Genomic DNA, 8,806 nt, shown 5'->3' on the forward strand with positions numbered 1-8,806 from the left:
AGGTGGCGCATCAGTAAGCAAAGGAGTTTCCGGTGCACTGGGGCTTATTGTGCATCTATCTCTTTTCTACCTCCTATCTTTCACATCCAGGGGCTGGCTGGCAAATTTTAGCCCGGGGGGCAAGTACACAGCACTGGCCCATGAGTAGCAGGCTGGCAGCCCATCCTTAAAGGACCACTCTGGCCTCTTACCTCTTACCTATAACATCTTCGGTCCTTCCAGTCATTTGTGACCAAATATCCTACTGTGCCCTGAGAAATGGTCAGAACTCACTTTCCTGTATAAGTCTATGGGGCGGCTTAGTGATGACACAGAACGGTCCCATAGACAGATGCTAGGAAAGCTGGGTGACCTCTATCATACTGAGTACAAGATGCTGGAAAGCTGGGTGACCTCCATCATACTGAGTATAAGATGCTGGGAAAGCTGGGTGACCTCCATGATACTGAGTATAAGATGCTGTGAAAGCTGGGTGACCTCCATTATACTGAGTATAGGATGGTGGGAAAGCTGGGTGACCTCTATCATACTGAGTATAAGATGGTGGGAAAGCTGGGTGACCTCCATGATACTGAGTATAAGATGCTGTGAAAGCTGGGTGACCTCCATTATACTGAGTATAGGATGGTGGGAAAGCTGGGTGACCTCTATCATACTGAGTATAAGATGCTGGAAAGCTGGGTGACCTCCATCATACTGATTATAAGATGCTGGGAAAGCTGGGTGACCTCCATGATACTAAGTATAAGATGCTGTGAAAGCTGGGTGACCTCCATTATACTGAGTATAGGATGGTGGGAAAGCTGGGTAACCTCCATCATACTGACTACAAGATACTGGGAAAGCTTTGTGACCTCCATCATATTTAGTATAAGATGCTGGGAAAGCTGGGTGACCTCCATCCTACTGAGTATAAGATGGTGGAAAAGCTGGTGACCCCCATAATACTGTGTACAAGATGCTGGAAAGCTGGGTGACCTCCATCATACTAAGTATAAGATGGTGGAAAAGCTGGTGACCCCCATAAAACTGTGTACAAGATGGTGGGAAAGCTGGGTGACCTCCATCATACTGAGTATAAGATGGTGGGAAAGCTGGGTGACCTCCATCATACTGAGTATAAGATGGTGGGAAAGCTGGGTGACCTCCATGATACTGAGTATAAGATGGTGGGAAAGCTGGGTGACCTCCATCATACTGAGTATAAGATGGTGGGAAAGCTGGGTGACCTCCATCATACTGAGTATAAGATGGTGGGAAAGCTGGGTGACCTCCATCATACTGAGTATAAGATGGTGGGAAAGCTGGGTGACCTCCATCATACTGAGTATAAGATGGTGGGAAAGCTGGGTGACCTCCATCATACTGAGTATAAGATGGTGGGAAAGCTGGGTGACCTCCATTATACTGAGGATAAGATGGTGGGAAAGCTGGGTGACCTCCATTATACTGAGGATAAAATGGTGGGAAAGCTGGGTGACCTCCATTATACTGACTACAAATACAAGATGCTGGGAAAGCTGCCTGACCCTCATTATACTGACTACTACGCAAGATGCTGGGAAAGCTGGGGTTACTGTATTTTTACAATAGTTTATATCACTCGATGTACTTCTGTATATATGTCTCCTCTATGTACTCCTGTGTAGGTCTCCTCTTGTATATATGTATCATCTATATACTTCTGTATATACGTCTCCTCTATGTACTGCTGTATATATGTATCCTCTATGTCCTCCTGTATATATGCCTCCTCTATGTACTCCTGTATATATATGTATACTCTATGTACTCTTGTATATATATATGTATCCTCTATTTACTACTGTATATATGCCTCCCCCTGTATATATGTATCCTCTATGTACTGCTGTATATATGCCTCCCCCTGTATATATGTATCCTCTATGTACTGCTGTATACATGTATCCTCTATTTACTGCTGTATATATGTATCCACTATGTACTCCTGTATATATGTATCCTCTATGCCCTCCTGTATATATGTATCCTCTATGTAGCAGGGACACATGCAGGCAGGGGCATTTCAGGGATAAGCGAGGGGGGGGTAGCGGGACACATGGTGCCTCCATCTAGGTAGAGTGTAGTAGTGGAGGTATAGTGGATAATGGGTGTAGTAGTACAGGTAAAGATGAGGGGTGAGGTAGTACAGGTATAGATATGGGGGGTATTAGTAATACTGATGAGGGGGATTAGTAGTACAGGTATAGATGTGGGCTGTAGTAGTACAGGTAAAGATGAGGGGTGTAGTAGGAATAAAGGTATAGATGAGAGGTGACAGGGGCATACTGGGGGAAACTGGGGCAGCTGGGGATGACTGGGAGAGCTGGGGGTGTACGGGGCAAACTGGGGGTGAGTGGGGCAGCTGGGGGTGACTGAGGGGGACTGGGGCAAACTGGGGTTGACTTAAGCGGGACTGGGGCAGTTGGAGTTGACTGAATGAGGACTAGGGCAGACTGGGGGTGACTGAAGGGGGACTGGGGCAGACTTGGGCGACTGAGGGGGGACTGGGCAGACTGTGGATGACTGAGAGGGACTGGGGCAGACTGGGGTGACTGAGGGGGACTGGGCAGACTGTGGATGACTGAGGGGGACTGGGGGTGACTCTAGGGGGACTGGGGCAGACTGGGGGTGACTCTAGAGGGATTGGGCAGCTGGGGGTGATTGGGGCAGGAGTGCACATATCCCTCCTCCTCTCACGCCGGCACACAGGTTCCCCTCCCGGCCACACGTGCAGGTCCCCGGTCTCTGAAGCAGGCCACAGGGACTGTAGAGGTGATAGCGTCACTGCCATTACTGGAGCTGTACAGCGGGATCGGGGGATGCAGATCCCGCTGTTCAGCTCCAGGACCCGAAGCAACGTTATCACCACTACAGTCCCTGCAGCCTCCTCCAGAGACCGGGGACCTGCACGTGTGGCCGGGAGGGGAGCAGGACATGATATGTATAGCTGGGGTAGGTCAGTCGCGGCTCTGTTAGGCGGACTGCCGACCGCCCTGCACCTCACCTCCGGCCCGACACTCCACGCACCGCCGCCCGCCATGCACCTCACCTCCGCGCCGCCTGCTTGACCTGCACCTCTTGCCCGGCCGCCAACCCGTCACTCTACGCTGCTCCACCTGCAATGATTTTTTGTGAAAATTGAATTTACGGTTTTAATCGAAATTGATTCTAACCTTCTGGGCAAATTAATTTGATTAATCGCCCAGCCCTAACTCCTCTGTATGTATGTATCCTCTATGCACCCCTGTATATATGTCTCCTCCTGTATATATGTATCCTCTGTATGTCTCCTCCTGTATATATGTCTCCTCCTGTATGTATGTATCCTCTATGTACCCCTGTATATATGTCTCCTCCTGTATATATGTATCCTTTGTATGTCTCCTCCTGTATATAAGTCTCCTCCTGTATGTATGTATCCTCTATGTACCCCTGTATATATGTCTCCTCCTGTATATATGTATCCTTTGTATGTCTCCTCCTGTATATAAGTCTCCTCCTGTATATATGTATCCTCTATGTACCCCTGTATATATGTCTCCTCCTGTATATATGTATCCTCTGTATGTCTCCTCCTGTATATATGTATCCTCTATGTACCCCTGTATATATGTCTCCTCCTGTATATATGTATCCTCTGTATGTCTCCTCCTGTATATATGTCTCCTCCTGTATATATGTATTCTCTATGTACCCCTCTGTATGTCTCCTCCTGTATATATGTATCCTCTATGTACCCCTCTGTATGTCTCCTCCTGTATATACATATCCTATATGTACCCCTGTATATATGTCTCCTCCTGTATATATGTATCTTCTGTATGTCTCCTCCTGTATATATGTCTCCTCCTGTATATATGTATCCTCTATGTACCCCTGGTAAAGTCCAAGGTTGGAACAGCGGAACCTCCCAGGGATGCACAGTCTCCGTCAGGTGGGCCCACACCTGATACTCAATAGAGAAAAAGAAATGGTGTGGAGACAGCATCCATCCAGTGAAAAAATATTTTTACTTTATTTTAAGCCATTGCATATAAAAAGATTACCGACGTTTCGGCTCTAACACTCCTGAGCCTTTCTTAAGTGTTAGAGCCGAAACGTCGGTAATCTTTTTATATGCAATGGCTTAAAATAAAGTAAAAATATTTTTTCACTGGATGGATGCTGTCTCCACACCATTTCTTTTTCTCTATGTATCCTATATGTACCCCTGTATAGATGTATCCTCCTGTATATATGTATCCTCTATGTACCCCTGTATATATGTCTCCTCCTGTATATATGTATCCTCTATGTACCCCTCTGTATGTCTCCTCCTGTATATATGTATCCTATATGTACCCCTGTATAGATGTATCCTCCTGTATATATGTATCCTCTATGTACCCCTGTATATATGTCTCCTCCTGTATATATGTATCCTCTATGTACCCCTCTGTATGTCTCCTCCTGTATATATGTATCCTCTATATACTCCTCAGTATGTCTCCTCTTGTATATATGTATCCTCTATGTACCCCTGTATATATGCCTCCTCCTGTATATATGTATCCTCTATGTACCCCTGTATATATGCTTCCTCCTGTATATATGTATCCTCTATATACTCCTCTGTATGTCTCCTCCTGTATATATGTATCCTCCTGTGTAGGTCTCCTGTATATATGTATCCTCCTGTGTAGGTCTCCTGTATATATGTATCCTCCTGTGTAGGTCTCCTGTATATATGTATCCTCCTGTGTAGGTCTCCTGTGTATATGTATCCTCTATGTCAGGGAGGGGGAACCTTGGCTCTTCAGCTGTTGCAAAACTACAACTCCCATCATCCATGGACAGCCTATCGCTCTCCAGCTATGATGGGAGTTGTAGTTTTGCAGCAGCAGGAGGGCCTTGGTTCCCTCCCCCTGCCTTATGTCCTGCTGTGTAGATCTCCTCCTGTGTAGGTACCTTGCTTGCTGCAGACACCATCTTCTCTGTCTTCAGGCTCTTCTAGCCCAGTTACAGAAGAACCAGCTGGGAGGAGAGAGCGGCCTCTGGTGGCCGGAGGAAGATACTGCCTACAGCAGTTTGCTTTTTACCATAAGCCTCTTAGGCTTATAGAAAGCATAGTGGCCATACAGGGGGCGGGGCTTACCGGTATGGGGGCGGGGCTTCGGCGGCCGCTTCCATCACAGTCCGGATCCACCACAGCCACAGGTAAATATGACTGAAGAGGGGCGGGGCTGTAAGCAGGCGGGGCACTGAGGACTCCAGCCGGCTGTCAGCAGCCATGCGGCCCTGACAACTGGGGGAAGACCGGCCCGGGGGGCATGTGCCCCCCTGCCCCCCGGCCCAGCCCGCCCCTGTTCACATCTATCTATCTATCTATCTATCTATCTATCTATCTGAGAGCATGGGAATTGGGCTCTAGCTGATGGGCCTAGCATGCCGCTACAGGCTACAACAGTGTTCTAAGGTGTATGTGGAGCCCCAGAGCAAATTTTAGAATATATATAAAAACACACACACGTTTATAATGTTTACATAAGTAACACAATTTTATATGCATGATAATGCTGCCAAATAACAGCAGTTTACAAGAAGCAAATATTATGGCAATACATTTTACCTCCAGACTGTTACTGACCAAACCCACAATACAGAGACCAATGATACCACTATAGAAATAACCCTACTTCCACACCATAAAGAATGTCATTACCACCACACAATGACTAATGGTGCGTTTACACGTAACGATTATCGTGCGAATTTGCTCGATAATGATCGAATTCGAACAATAATTGTACGTGCAAACGACGAGCGAAAAATCGTTCATTTTGATCTTTGAACATGTTCTCAAATCGTTGATCTTCGCAAAAAATTTGCAGATCGTTCCGTGTGAACAGTCGTTCGCCGATTTAACCAATGTGTGAGATGGGCTTAAGCGATCGCAAAACGAATCTTCCGTACGATATATTGTACTGTCTAAACTCTGATCGTTATGAAAAAAAGTCGTTACACCGACATCGTTAATCGTACCATCGGGCCAATTATCGTTTCGTGTACACGCAGCATAATACCACTATACTTATACTGAATAAAATTAACTATATAAACACAAATACAGTGGTACCTCGGTTCTCGAACTTAATTGGCTCCGGAAGGCAGTTTAAAAACCAAGCAGTTTGAAAACTGAGCAGTGTCTTCCCATAGGAAATAATGTAAATGTGATTAATTGGTTCCAGCACCCACCAATCATTACCTACAATACTCATTTATTACACTGATAAGTGCTCAGTATAATCACTACAGTACAGAACAGCACTATACTGTACAGGACATTAAACATAAGAAATGTTCATCAGAACCAGCAATTATAGTACAGTGGTCACCAACTCCTCACCCATCCTTTACTGCAGCGTTTCCCAACTGGTGCGCCGGGAAAACCCGCCAGGGGTGCCGTGGGATCCCGGTGGGAAATAAGCGCTGTCTCTTTAAGGATCCCGAGAAGCTGCGGCCGCGCAGCTTCTCGGGATGCACAGATCACTTTCATGTTCCGCCCGCACTATGAGCGGGCGGAACATTAAAGTAAGCAGAATATAGGAGCAGGAAGTGTCAGCATCCTGCTTCTATATTCACTCCCATAGGCTGCCGACACTTCATGCCAGCAGCTTATGGGAGGCCGGGACGTGACCTCTCCGACAGGCGTGATGATGTGACGTCATCACGCCTGCCGGAAGTCCCGTCCCTGTGGCTCGCAAGATGGAGCCCAAAGAAGAGGAGAGCTGCTTCCTGCAGCCACAGCGCGGATAGGTGAGTATGATGTTTGTTTTTTTAAGGGGCAGAGCAGGGGGCATTATTAGTTCATGGGGGGCACCTCGGGGGCATTATTAATATATGGGGGCACCTCTGGGGGCATTATTAGTATATGGGGGCACCTCTGGGGGCATTATTAATATATGGGGGCACCTCTCGGGGCATTATTAATTCATGGGGGCACCTCTGGGGGCATTATTAGCTCATGGGGGCACCTCTGGGGGCATTATTAGCTCATGGGGGCACCTCTGGGGGCATTATTAGCTCATGGGGGCACCTCTGGGGGCATTATTAGTTCATGGGGGCACCTCTGGGGGCATTATTAGTTCATGGGGGCACCTCTGGGGGCATTATTAGTTCATGGGGACACCTCTAGGGGCATTATTAGTTCATGGGGGCACCTCTGGGGGCATTATTAGTTCATGGGGGCACCTCTGGGGGCATTATTAGTTCATGGGGGCAACTCTGGGGGCATTATTAGTTCATGGGGGCACCTCTGGGGGCATTATTAGTTTATGGGGGCACCTCTGGGGGCATTATTAGTTCATGGGGGCACCTCTGGGGGCATTATTAGCTCATGGGGGCACCTCTGGGGGCATTATTAGTTTATGGGGGCACCTCTGGGGGCATTATTAGTTCATGGGGGCACCTCTGGGGGCATTATTAGTTCATGGGGGCACCTCTGGGGGCATTATTAGCTCATGGGGGCACCTCTGGGGGCATTATTAGCTCATGGGGGCACAGCGGGGGATCCTACATACAGGGGGCATCCCACATTTCTACTCGCTTTACTGCACATAACACCAAACAGCGCAGTTACTTTGGGAGCCGACAGGAGGGAGAAAGGGAAGGAAGTTGCTAGAAATGTGCGGAGCCTAAATTCTTTGTCTTGCAGGTTCTGAAGAGATGAAAAGTAGCTGGAAGAAATCATCATGGCGGATGGAGAGGAAAAGGGAAAGTGACTCCTCAGATCAAAGATGACGTCACCTGTGAGTCACTGTATGACGGTTTTCTTATTTTGTAGAAAATTATTTAGTAGGGGTGCCCTGAGGAAATTTTTTTTTCCAAGGTGTGCCCCAAGGTGGAAAAGGTTGGGAAGCACTGCTTTACTGTATAGCGTCCCACCCATCCAAGCACTGTAATGTATGGGAGATGGTGGTGCACTGCCTGTACTACTACTGCACTGTATATGCACTCCAGCAGTCTTATACAGCACTGTACTGTATGTGAAGCCTCACCACTGCTTAACTCGCCAGGTACAACCCATCATCCACGCTCGCAAAAACGTTCGAAAACCGAGCAAAGTTCAAATTCCAAACACTACTTCTGGGTAAATTTTCGTTCGAATACCAAGCAGTTCGAGTTCCAAAGCGTTCGAAAACCAGGGTATTACTGTATTACTAATAATACCAGTATATACAGGACAAATAATACCACACTATGACCACTACCCTCACCATACAATGAATATATACCACTGTATTGTCACTGAACAAAATCTTCTATATATAGAGCAATATTCTACCTAATCAGTGACCATATAGAGGTAGCTCCAGCTGTACACAGGTTCTGCAGACCTTATAAGTGATTATAGTGCAGTTACATCAACTGACCCACCAGAGGCGTCTTTTCTGCATGAATTGCTCAGCCCATCATGAAGACTTTCTCCAGCCATGACTTCTCTCAGCCTCGTCTCTGTACAAACTCCCCTTATGTATTGCTTCACATAATAACAGTGCCCCCTCTGTGCCTCCAAATAGTAGTCAGGCTGATCTCTGTCCCCCTATAATATAGGTGTACTCTGTGTCTTCATATTGTATAGGTCCACTCTATGCACCTGGATAGTATAGGCCCCATCTGTGCATCTTTACAGTAGTTAGACCTTGTTGTATCCCCAAATAGTAGTTGTGTTTCTGTGTCCCCACATGGTAGTTGGACCTCTCTGTTCCCCCACATGGTAGTTAGGTCCTATTGTGCCACCTTA

The sequence above is a fragment of the Dendropsophus ebraccatus genome, chromosome 4, assembly GCF_027789765.1.
Source record: "Dendropsophus ebraccatus isolate aDenEbr1 chromosome 4, aDenEbr1.pat, whole genome shotgun sequence".
Taxonomy (NCBI): Eukaryota; Metazoa; Chordata; class Amphibia; order Anura; family Hylidae; genus Dendropsophus; species Dendropsophus ebraccatus.